This window comes from Salmo trutta, chromosome 13 (assembly GCF_901001165.1).
Source record: "Salmo trutta chromosome 13, fSalTru1.1, whole genome shotgun sequence".
In the NCBI taxonomy this organism is placed as follows: domain Eukaryota; kingdom Metazoa; phylum Chordata; class Actinopteri; order Salmoniformes; family Salmonidae; genus Salmo; species Salmo trutta.
Genome location: NC_042969.1, coordinates 70,490,548 through 70,504,204, shown reverse-complemented (window position 1 = coordinate 70,504,204; position 13,657 = coordinate 70,490,548). Strand labels below are relative to the sequence as shown.

Below are 13,657 nucleotides of genomic sequence, written 5' to 3'. Positions count from 1 at the left end.
AAAGATAGTTTTGTTGGATATTTGACGGATATTCACGCTTTCAAACCACTTGAGCCACAGACTCAAAATAAGTGTCATGATGTTGGAAAAATTGTGCACAACATTGCACAGGTCTTATTTTCACGATTTGGACATTAATTCGCTTTCCAAAGCTAATAAACGTGGAAATGTGAGCAGCATTTTGTATTCCAAGTTGAATTAGTTAGGGAGCGTAAACAAAGTACAAACTTTTTTTACATTCAAATTTCAATAGCTCCTTGGTCATGTGACCTACTGACTTCAAACAAGGTTCAGAATGTCCACTGACTACCCTTCTATATTGCACACCCTTTAGTTTGACCATTTTCATCTCACATGTTTTTACATGAATTTTTCAAGATGTAAAATTTCAATAGCTCCTTGGTCATGTGACCTAATGTCCGCTGACAACCCTTCTATATTGCACACTCTTGTTTGTGTACTGTAAAATCACGCGGTGTAACGTACATTTTTCATAGTTTGAATTTTGCAATAGCTCCTTGGTCTTTTCAATTACACACCTAAGAAGCATGCAGTGGATATACACCCATATTGCATTAATATTAGTTTGACATTTAGGGGGTTCAGTCCAGTGTTGTGTTTACCCTTTTCTTTAATATTTATCTATAATAATTGGTAGTTCTAATTACTTATTTTCCCAGTTTTTTATTTTTCCACAGTATTTAACAGTGGTACGAAATAGGAGAGAGACAGATAATATCTCCTTTTGTCGTTAATATCAACCACAAAGGAAAAGGGCAAAGTACGAGAGTCATGCTATTAATTGTCCAAAGCAGGGATGAAGAGTGAGCTAGTGAGGTAGGCTGCAGTGGGTTTGCTGGTCAATACATATACTGAACATGTAACCACAGTAATGGTGGCCAGTAAATCAATGAATAAAAATGTAATATTGACAAATTAAACAGAAATTGTAGACCTTTAATCTTTTCCAACATGTCAACAGACACTTAACTTCAATTAAGTATGAAACATTTCACAGTGTTAACTTTCTCTTTATCCCTGGTTGATGTACATTTCAGAGCCTCTTCAGTGTGGATGGAGTATAGCATACATTTTCAACAACAAAGACTGCACTTCCAGTTCTTTACTCTGTTGAACTCTATTGTCTTCATTCCTAGTTACAGCACATGGAACCAACGTTGGCATGCAAAACATTCAATCTAAAACAAAACAAAGCTTAACACATTATAAATAATATCAAATATCAATGCAGTATGACGAATGACGAATTAGCTATCCATTGTGTTATATCATAAATTGTCTTACACGCAGTCACTGTTGTCAAAAGATTATAAACATGTTAAATAAAGTTACTAACCCAGTCAGTCTTTGGGCCACATCCAGGTTCTTTATCAGTGGCACAAATGAAGCAGTTGTTGGCTTTGTTGAACTCTGAAATCATAGGCATGATCTAAACATATGGCTGTCTGACACAATTACATGAAAATTAAGAATTTACATTTACTTTGAATTAAACGTCATTACATACCAGACATTTTTAGTATATCCTCAGCCATTTCTTTTCGCAGTTGCTCCATGTGTTTTAGAAGGTTCCATATCGATTTGGGAGGGATGTTGGGGAAGTTCTGTGCAACTTCCTTGGCCATCTACACCAAAAAATAAAATATAGTTTTTGACCTAACATAACAGCTAACCATTCATTATTGAAAATATAACTATCAAACCTGCATTACAAAGACCCCACAGCTGAAGGTGTCCTGCTGCATGGTGTGAGTTATTTCCCTTCCTTTCCACTTTATGTCCACCCAGTCGTCTTTTCCATGGCAGGATCTTCTCATTTTGAAGTATTCTCTTTTTTATGCAAACATAATGGAATTATAATTAGTTATAGGCTATTGAATACACAAGCCAAATGTGTATGCTGTTTTCCTTATAACTATAATCTTGTAGTAATTTATTAGTAGAGGTAATTTCCTTTATGCCCCATTCTACACACAGCCTAAATTATAGGCACTGAACCATTTACAGGACAATAATAAAAGTAGCATATAGAATCCAACCCTATCACAGAGTGAATAAATGTAGAGCGTTTGTAGACTTTAAGAAAAAAATATTAAGTGACAGTTTCATCAGTATGTGCTTAAAGAAAGTCATATCACAAAGATCACAGATGACAGTCAGTTGTTGAACATAATACTTCTATTTGCAATAGCAATTTATGATATATGCAGTTGAGGAATATTCCATGTACCAACACTACATGTAGGACAGACATTCCCACATACAGTATTTTTATTAATTTTTTATTTCACCTTTATTTAACAAGGTAAGCCAGTTGAGAACAAGTTCTCATTTACAACTGCGACCCGGCCAAGATAAAGCAAAGCAGTGTGACACAAACAACACAGAGTTACACATGGAATAAACAAACATACAGTCAATAACACAATACAAAAGTCTATATACAGTGTGTGCAAATGAAGTAAGAATAGGGAGGTAAGGCAATAAATAGGCCGTAGTGGCGAAATAATTACAATTTCGCAAATAAACACGAGTGAGTTGTGCAGAAGATGAACGTGCAAGTAGAGATACTGTGGTGCAAAAATATAAATAAAATAAATAACAATATAGGGATGAGGTAGTTGGATGGGCTATTTACAGATGGGCTACGTACAGGTGCAATGATCTGTAAGCTGCTCTGATAGCTGATGCTTAAAGATAGTGAGGGAGATATGAGTCTCCAGCTTCAGTGATTTTTGCAAGTCGTTCCAGTCACTGGCAGCAGAGAACTGTAAGGAAAGGCAGCCAAAGGAGGAATTGGCTTTGGGGGTGACCAGTGAAATATATCTGCTGGAGCGCGTGCTACGGGTGGGTGCTGAAATGGTGACCAGTGAGCTGAGATAAGGCGGGGCTTTACCAAGCAAGGACGTATAGATGACCTGGAGCCAGTGGGTTTGGCGGCAAATATGAAGCGAGGGCCAGCCAACGAGAGCATACAGGTCGCAGTGGTGGGTAGTATATGTGGCTTTGGTGACAAAACGGATGGCACTGTGATAGACTGCATACAATTTGCTGAGTAGAGTGTTGGAGGCTATTTTGTAAATGACATCGCCGAAGTCAAGGATCGGTAGGATAGTCAGTTTTACGAGGGTATGTTTGGCAGCATGAGTGAAAGATGCTTTGTTTTGCGAAATAGGAAGCTGATTCTAGATTTAATTTTGGATTGGAGATGCTTAACATGAGTCTGGAAGGAGAGTTTACAGTCTAACCAGACACCTAGGTATTTGTAGTTGTACACATATTCTAAGTCAGAACCGTCCAGAGTAGTGATGCTAGGCGGGTGGGCAGATGCGGGCAGTGATTGGTTGAAGAGCATACAATTAGTTTTACTTGCATTTAAGAGCAGTTGGAGGCCACGGAAGGAGAGTTGTATGGGATTGAAGCTCGTCTGGAGGTTAGTTAACACAGTGTCCAAAGAAGGGCCAGAAGTATACAGAATGGTGTCGTCTGCGTAGAGGTGGATCAGAGAATCACCAGCTGCAAGAGCGACGTCATTGATGTATACAGAGAAAAGAGTCGGCCCGAGAATTGAACCCTGTGGCACCCCCATAGAGACTGGCAGAGGTCTGGACAACAGGCCCTCCCATTTGACAAACTGAACTCGATCTGAGAAGTAATTGGTGAACCAGGCAAGGCAGTCATTTGAGAAACCAAGGCTGTTGAGTCTGCCGATAAAAATATGGTGATTGACAGAGTCGAAAGCCTTGGACAGGTCGATGGATACGGCTGCACAGTATTGTCTTTTGTCGATGGCGATTATGATATCGTTTAGGACCTTGAGCGTGGCTGAGGTGCACCCATGACCAGCTCGGAAACCAGATTGCATAGCGGAGAAGGTACGGTGGGATTCGAAATGGTCAGTGATCTGTTTGTTAACTTGGCTTTCGAAGACCTTAGAAAGGCAGGGTAGGATAGATTTTGGTCTGTAACAGTTTGGGTCTAGAGTGTCTCCCCCTTTGAAGAGGGGGATGACTGTGGCAGCTTTCCAATCTTTGGGGATCTCAGACGACACGAAAGAGAGGTTGATCAGGCTAGTAATATGGGTTGCAACAATTGCGGCGGATAATTTTAGAAAGAGAGGGTCCAGATTGTCTAGCCCAGCTGATTTGTAGGGGTCCAGACTTTGCAGCTCTTTCAGAACATCAGCTATTTGGATTTGGGTGAAGGAGAAATGGGGGAGGCTTGGACAAGTTGCTGTGGGGGGTTCAGAGCTGTTGACCGAGGTAGGGGTAGCCAGGTGGAAAGCAAGGCCAGCCATAGAAAAATGCTTATTGAAATTCTCGATAATCGTAGATTTATTGGTGGTGACAGAGTTTCCTAGCCTCAGAGCAGTGGGCAGCTGGGAGGAGGTGCTCTTATTCTCCATGGACTTTACAGTGTCCCAGAACATTTGAGTTTGTGCTGCAGGATGCAAATTTCTGCTTGAAAAAGCTAGCCTTTGCTTTCCTAACTGCCTGTGTATATTGGTTCTTAACTTCCCTGAAAAGTTGCATATCGCGGGGGCTATTCGATGCTAATGCAGAACACCACAGGATGTTTTTGTGCTGGTCAAGGGCAGGTAGATCTGGAGTGAACCAAGGGCTACATCTGTTCCAGGTTCTACATTTTTTGAATGGGGCATGCTTATTTAAGATGGTGAGGAAAGCACTTTTAAAGAATAACCAGGCATCCTCTACTGACGGAATGAGGTCAATATCTTTCCAGGATACCCAGTCCAGGTCGATTAGAAAGGCCTACTCGCTGAAGTGTTTTTGGGAGCGTTTGACTGTGATGAGGGGTGGTCGTTTGACCGCGGATCCATTACAGATGCAGGCAATGAGGCAGTGATCGCTGAGATCCTGGTTGAAGACAGCAAAGGTGTATTTAGAGGACACGTTGGTCAGGATGATATCTATGAGGGTGCCCGAGTTTACGGATTTGGGGTTGTACCTGGTAGGTTCCTTGATAATTTGTGTGAGATTGAGGGCATCTAGTTTAGATTGTAGGATGGCCGGGGTGTTAAGCATATCCCAGTTTAGGTCACCTAGCAGTACAAACTCTGAAGATAAATGGGGGGCAATTAATTCACATATGGTGTCCAGGGCACAGCTGGGGGCTGAGGGGGGTCTGTAACAAGCGGCAACAGCGAGAGACTTATTTCTGGAAAGGTGTATTTTTAAAAGTAGAAGCTCGAACTGTTTGGGCACAGACCTGGATAGCATGACAGAACTCTGCAGGCTGTCTCTGCAGCAGATTGCAACTCCACCCCCTTTGGCAGTTCTGTCTTGGCGGAAAATGTATATACATAGAGGCATTTTTCAGCTATGATTTTACCACTCAGAATCCAGAATGGATATGACATTGGGGCCAGCACAGTATGTAATACACCCTTACAACAATCTACTTTTGGATCATTTTGACTTCTTATCTGGTAAACTGCTACTATGTGTCAAAAAAAGAGCTCCAATTAGGGGTTAGTGTACTCCAGTACAAAAGGGATGGTTTAGATTAAAAACTATTGCCCTTTGTCCCCGTTCATAGAGGCATGAGAGACTAGTCAGTGGTAGAATTGAGTTGGCACTTTATTGGCCCAAACACCCATAGACCCACAAGTTGGAGGTTACTCATGGACAGTAATATTTTTTCTTTTGCATTGATGCATTGTCTCTTCTAACTGTCCAAGAATAGGATCCAAAGTGTTAGGAAACATTTGTTCCCATAAATACAAAGGATGTCTCTCCTCATACCTCTGGCACTTTAGTCAGACTGCCAGACTGTGCACCACAGAGCCAATCAGGAGAGAATACATACAGGTCAACGGTGCCAATTGAAAGTCAAGGGGTGTGTCTGTGCCTTTTGGATTACTCTCTCTTTACAGAGAACCCCTGTGGTTCAAGTCTGCTCTGCATGTCTGAAAGTGACAGAGCCAGCAGCCAAGAGAGTATTTCACAGTATGTCATAGAAAAGTATTACACTTATGAATGTAGGTAAAATGCTAATATGTATTAGATCCAATACAATAGAATAACTAAGACCTGAATTTGAATGTAGCGTGTTCCGATTCCTCCTTCTCTTTCTGTCCAGCAGGGTCAACCAAAAACACTTGGCCTGATGGTTCATGCAGATATTGGGGAAGCAATATAGAAATGTATTGATCCCTTAAATGATTTTATTATTAAATGACCCATATCACAACCTTCATACCTCTTCACAAAAATGTACCTAAATCAATTTTGGAAAAAGTATTTTACTCACAAAAGACATATGAATTTATTTCCTCAGTTAGAAATAGTAGGCCATGCATCAAATAACTACTTTCATAAGAAAAACAAACCCTCAAATGCAATATTGCATTTTGTAAGTTGTCTACAGGTGGCTTGTTGTGAATGCACTCAAATATCAAGCCATTATCAGGTTATGTAAACTGTGTTCTAATACAAAACGTAGAAGGATTTGTCTTAATGTACAATATATGAAAGTGATGCTATGAAAACAATTCTTTCACGTTATCAAGCTCACTGTGACTGACAAATCACTGCCTATTACTGTGATTAAAAAGAGCATATGAAACATTGTTTTTCATGAGGCTTAACTGTGCGCCTTCCTTTAAGCACCTCTGTTCAAACACCTCTCCTGTCCTTGATCCATACCACATACAGCCATTTGCGTATCATTTCAGTGTCCATGTGAAAGATAGTTATTGCGAGGATGGAACATTTGTTGACTTACATTTTTTCTATTAACACCCATGTAAAATGAAGGCCTGCAAAGCTTACAGATGTAATTCTAATAGCATGAGATGAAAGTAGACAAACATCAGAGTGTGCGATATGAAGGTATAGTCAGTGGACATTCTGAACCTTGTTTGAGGTCAGTAGGCCACATGACCAAGGAGCTATTGAAATTCAACATTTTGAAAAATTCATGTAAAACCATGTGAGTTGAAAATGGACAAACTAAAGGGTGTGCAATGTGTAGGGCCACTGAGTGGACATTCTGAACCTTGTTTGAAGTCACCAGGTCACATGACCAAGGAGCTATTGAAATTTTACATTTTGAAAAAATTCATGTAAAACCATGTGAGATAAAAATGGACAAACTAAAGGGTGTGCAATGTGTAGGCCCACTGAGTGGACATACTGAACCTTGTTTGAAGTCACTAGGTCACATGACCAAGGAGCTATTGAAATTCTACATTTTGAAAAATTAATGTAAAACCATGTGAGATAAAAATGGACAAACTAAAGAGTATGCAATGTGTAGGCCCACTGAGTGTACATTCTGAAACTTGTTTGAAGTCACTAGGTCACATGACCAAGCAGCTATCGAAATTTTACATTTTGAAAAATGTATGTAAAATCATGTGAGATGAAAATTGACAAACTAAAGGGTGTGCAATGTGTGTCTATGCCATCGGGTTAGCTACAACCAGTTTTGAAAGTGTTAGGAGTAATGGTTAAAGAGCTATTGAAATGTGAAAAATTGATTTGTCACTATGTTGACGGTCCCTAACTGCTGTTGGTGGACGTAAGGAAAACTACAGGCGAATATCCGTCGAATATCCAACCTGAAACTGTCTTTACCTCGGTATGAAAATCAGATTTTAACCAGGCAGGTGCACGACAAAAGTAAGAAATAGCGATATAATTAATGCCTTACCTTTGAAGATCTTCTTCTGTTGGCACTCCAAAATGTCCCAGAAACATCACAAATGGTCCTTTTGTTCGATAATGTCCTTCTTTATGTCCCAAAAATGTCAATTTATTTGGCGCGTTTGATTCAGAAATACACTGGTTCCAACTCGCCCAACATGCCTACAAAGTATCTAATAAGTTACCTGTAAACTTGGTCCAAACATTTCAAACAACGTTCCTAATCCAACTTTAGGTATCCTAAAAGGTAAATAATCGATAAAATTTAAGACGAAATATACTGTGTTCAATTTCGGATAAATACAACATGAAGCGCTTTCCAGTTCACACGCACCAAACAGAGGAGTCCACTTGGATTGACACTTACAATGAACAGCCCTACTTCCTCATTTCTCAAAAGAAAAACATCAACCAATTTCTAGAGACTGTTGACATCTAGTGGAAGCCATAGGAACTGCAACCAGGTTCCTATTAAATAGAGCTTCCCATAGAAACCCAAAGGAAAACAAAGTGACCTCAATTTTTTTCCCCCTGGATTGTTTGTCCTCGGGGTTTCGCCTGCCAAATCAGTTCTGTTATACTCACATACATTATTTTAACAGTTTTAGGAACTTTAGAGTGTTTTTGATCCAAATCTACCAATTATATGCATATCCTAGCTTCTGGGCCTGAGTAACAGGCAGTTTACTTTGGGCACGCTTTTTATCCGGACGTGAAAATACTGCCCCCTATCCCTATTAAACCCCTTTTTTATGACAAAAGGAATATGTGTGTGATTCTGCATCTACGGGCACTTCTATGTCCTCTGGGTTAGTTTTTTAGATATTCTTTATATGTTAATTTCACAGAAGTATTTTAGATACTTTTCAGATGCATTTTATTACTCAATTTCACTGTTTTGCCCTTGTCCCTGGCCCAGACTTGAGCTTTTACTATGTTTTCTTATGAGAAAACAATAATTACACATTACACAATGTTATCTACTGGAGAAAGAGTCAATTAAATAACATCCATTTCAATATTTATCGTGAGTATGCCCTTTTGACCCCCCCCCCCCCCCCCCCCAAAAAGAATATACCTGTCCTTTGGTAGTGGTGTCATTTCCACCACCAAGGGCAAATTCCTCATTAATAAAGTTTTTTCAAGAGAATGTTAATTTAGTTACCATGGAAACTTATTGTGACACTGACACTATATGCTGGCTGTAATACTAGCCAAAGCATGCTAAGAATTCTGTCTTTTTCCTCCAAAAACTGTAGAAGTGTCATTTCCATCACAAATGTAACTGTGGTGGAAAGGAAAAAATGTATTGTTATTAGTTTTTATGTTTTTTTTTTTACTTAAGGCTTACTTAATCATGTTTTAAAGAAAATGCTCCAAGGTGAAAACTTAAGTAGTATTTTTCTTTGTTTATAGAAGATGCCACATAAAACAGCACAGAGGTCACAGACATAGAAACAAAACAAAAAAATGATCCTATACTATACCAAGAACATCTGCAAAAAGACATGAAGAGATACTGGAAGAAAAACGAGAATGGAAATCTATCTCTGAGCTTACAAAGCCAGAACAAAGAAGAGAATGTAATGGAAATGCAGCAAACAGAATAGAAGATAGACTTGAAAGAGAACAGTTGCAATGGAGACCTACCTGTCAGGCAACACACCACCTCAGTCACCAGATGACTTCCAGCCAGAACATGAGGCCAACATACCTGCCCCTGATGCATGCCCTGATACCCCTTCCTCATTGTCTGCAACAGGAATGAGAAGTCGAATACTAGAAGAAAAAAGGTTGGAAGAGTTCGCTCAAAAACATACAGAGATCTTTGCATGACAAATGTCAAACTTGATAAAGCTTTACGGAAAGCTGAGGAATACAAAAAAAGATATGATCAACTTATGAAGAAAATGGAGAGACAAGATTCGACAAAGACAAAACAGAAAATGAAGGGAAATCCAAAGAACTTGAGAAGGATTTGATTTTCAAAATGCCATCATAGTAGAGTTAAAGCAAAAGTATTAAAAAATGTGCAATGCTAAGGACAAACATGTGGCTTCAAAAATGCTCAGAGGCAACAGCCTGAGAAAGTATGGTGTAACAATTGCTTAACACTATGGGCTACTGTATGTTTAAGCTTAAACTGTATTGGACCAGTTAGGTTCGCTACTGGAGCAGTAGGGAGAAATGAAAACTGTACAATTAAATAATTTTGGAAAATAATGCCGGCTTGTATTTTGTAAATAAAAATACTTACAAAAAAATATTTTATTTTGAGTAAATATTGATATGTGAAAGGAGCTCAATATTAATGAAATACATCAGTAGTACAATAGACTTACATATTGGCCATATATCCTGCCTATAGTTTACTAGGGTGCACCCAACTCTCTTAATCTGAGGGTCTCAGATTTCAAAGTTCAAAACATGAATCCACAGAAAACACAAACCAATTCACAAATACTGACAGAAACTACTATGAGATGGAATCAAATGTGAGTGACTGTGCCTATCAATAAACACTGTATGGTGTTTAAGTGTAGCATGTGTTTATAACAATCCCACTGCAATGTATGATGTAATGATGTCTTGCAAGAAAAATCCTACCCCACCATAGTATGGCAGTGCAAATTCAGTGTTCTCCAAGGAAAATAAATCTTCGCATGCAAATCTTATTGATGTCCTGGGTTCGGGCGGCTCCCCATCCTTGCTGGAACTGAATCCATACAAAAACAAATGACCAAATCCTGGCGTCAATCTTTCCCCCAATCCCTTCACAGCACGTTGGTATTTGTAAGTGAGTGTTTATATCCAGTTCTCTCTTTTTTATTTCAGTTTTATACAACTTCTCAACAATTTGACCCTAAGTTGTTCAAAGGAATGGCGGTAGCTCTTCACGTTAATTTCTAGCTCTAATGTTTTGCATGTTGGCGCCAACTGGTGTATAACGTGAGGTTAGGAGAGGGACTAAGAGAATATTGAGTTTTTATTGGCTCAAAATAAACTGCTCGTCATGCAGCTTCTGACAGCTGATTTGTAATAACTGTCCATTTAAACATATCAATGGCAATATAGTATAATATGATTGGTTCCTGGAATCTCACTAGTAACGATAAGTATTCAAAATTAGCTGACCTGCGTTACAATGTCCTGGTCAAAGCCGCAAAAAGAGAATTTGGATTTTCAGCAAAAGCAATGAGGGCAAATGAAAACAGGCCAACAAGTCTTCAATACTCCAGGAAAAAGCATTGTAACAGAATTAGCACAGCCACAGAAGAGAAAATCACTAGATTCTATGAACGTGATGACAATAGTAGAAGAACAGCGGAAAAGGACACACTAACGAGCAAGAACAAAAATAAGCAGAAGCGCTTCCTAAATGGCACAATTCAGAACCTTCATCAGAAGTTTAAGAGGGAATATTCACAGATTAAAATGTCATACTATGAAATCTGCAAGAGATGTCCCTTTTGGGTTGTCAAGCCAACAGTCCAAGATAGAGACACATGCCTCTGCAAAACCCACGACAACCTGCAGTTCATGGCAGACAAACTACAGTATCACAAAGTGATCAGCTGCAGCAACATTGAAAACCTTATTGAGTCTTTGTGCGGATCTGAAGAAGGACCTTGTGAAGACCTGAAGAAAGAGTGTATGTACAGAGAGTGTTCCCTTTGCCAAGCAAAAGAGTTTTAACATCTGACTTTGATGCTGGTGAGCAGACATGGTGGTTTGAGTGGAAAAACAAAGCTGAAGAGCGATAGAAGAAAAACAAAGAGGGAAACATGGAGAAGTTCACAGTACATTTGACAGTAAAAGGAAATGTGTGTGACACACTGCAGATTCTACTGGAGGACTCCTCCAAATGATTGAAAGAGAAGTTGCGGAAACAATTGTACAATATTCAACACCAATACTCCAAACTGAGAGAATTAAAAGAGAATCTGCGGAAAGAGGAGATCATCATGCATATTGACTTTACAGAGAATTACCTGTTAGAATTACCAGTTAAATCCAGGCAGTTCACTTGGTGATTCTCACAAGCAGGTGACCCTCCACACCTGTGTTGGATATACCACAAATGAGACAGTTTCACTTTGATCACTGAGCTCTTCTATGCGGATGACCCCTCTGCAATCTAGGCCCATCTGCTTGAGCTCTGCCCATCGGCTACTTTTTGAATCTTACTTTGTCTTATATTAATTAGATGTTTGACAATGTATTATGAAGCCAAGATCAATGATATTATGAAGTGAAGATCAATGAAAGAATGATGGAAAAAAACTTTGGAGTACTTTAAATGAAATTATGGGCAGAAAAACGAATTCAACTCCATCTTTAATCGAATCAGATGGCTTACTCATCACAAAACCATTTGATGTTGACAATTATTTTTATGATTACTTCATTGGCAAAGTGGGCAAACTTAGGCAGGAAATGCCAACAACAAACAGTGAGCGATCATATTCATGCATAGAAAAACAATTAATGAAAGAAAAGCATTGCACGTTTAAATTTTGTAAAGTTAGGGTGGGAGAGGTGGAAAAATTATTGTTATCGATCAATAATAACAAACCTGGCATTGACAACTTAGATGGAAAGCTACTGAGGATGGTAGCTGACTCTATAGCCACTCTGTCATATCTTTAATCTGAGCATAGAGGAAAGTATTTGTCTTCAGGCCTGGAGGGAAGCCAAAGTAATTCCGCTACCCAAGAGAGGTAAAGCGGCCTTTACTGGTTCTAACAGCAGACCTATCAGCTTGTTGCCAGCTCTTAGCAAACTGTTGACCAAATACAATGCTATTTCTCCGTAAACAAATGAAAAACAGACTTTTAGCATGCTTATAGAGAAGGGCACTCAACATGTACTGCACTAACACAAATGACTGATGATTGGTTGACAGAAATTGATAATAAGAAGATTGTGGGAGCTGTACTGTTAGATTTCAGTGCAGACTTTGATGTTATTGACCATAACCTGTGGTTGAAAAAACATAAACTCCCGTTCAAAGGTTTGGGTCACTTAGAAATGTCCTTGTTTTTGAAAGAAAAGCAATTTTTCTGTCCATTAAAATAACATCAAATTGATCAGAAATACAGTGTAGACATTTTTAAGGTTGTAAATGACTATTGCAGCTGGAAACGGCTGATTTTTAATGAAATATCTACATAGGCGTACAGAGGCCCATTATCAGCAACCATCACTCCTGTAATCCAATAGCACGTTGTGTTAGCTAAATCCAAGTTTATCATTTTAAAAGGCTAATTGATCATGAGAAAACCCTTTTGCAATTATGTTAGCAAAGCTGAAAACTGTAGTCCTGATTAAAGAAACAATAAAACTGGCCTTCTTCAGACTAGTTGAGTATCTGGAGCATCAGCATTTGTGTGTTCGACTACAGGCTCAAAATGGCCAGAAACAAATAACTTTCTTCTGAAACTCGTCAGTCTATTCTTGTTCTGAGAAATGAAGGCTATTCCATGCGAGAAATTGCCAAGAAACTATAGATCTTGTACAATGCTGTGCACTACTCCCTTCACAGAACAGCGCAAACTGGCTCTAACCAGAATAGAAAGAGGAGTGGGAGGCCGGGTGCACAACTGAGCAAAAGGACAAGTACATTAGAGTGTCTAGTTTGAGAAACAGAAGCCTCATAGTCCTCAACTGGCAGCTTCATTAAATAGTACCCACAAAACACGAGTCTCAACGTCAACAGTCAAGCGGTGACTCCAGGATGCTGGCCTTCTAGGCAGTTTTGCAAGTCCTGCAGCCTCTCCCTTATTTGACCTAGACAGTTTGTGTGTATGTATTGATATGTAGGCTAAGTGTGCCTTTAAAAATATTTTATGTAGTTCTGTCCTTGAGCTGTTCTTGTCTATTAATGTTCTGTATTATGTGATGTTTCATGTTTTGTGTGGACCCCAGGAAGAGTAGCTGCTGCATTTGCAACAGCTAATGGTGAT

General features: G+C 39.2%; 1 long non-coding RNA gene across 1 annotated transcript; it reads right to left on the bottom strand.

Annotated features, from left to right (window-relative positions):
* Nucleotides 1-936: 936 nt before the first annotated feature.
* On the bottom strand, nucleotides 937-2,045 carry LOC115206452 (uncharacterized). The gene is made up of 2 exons (XR_003880798.1): nucleotides 1,529-2,045; nucleotides 937-1,431 (listed from the first exon to the last, which is right to left on the bottom strand). It is a non-coding gene; the product is annotated as an uncharacterized LOC115206452 (long non-coding RNA).
* Nucleotides 2,046-13,657: the final 11,612 nt, after the last annotated feature.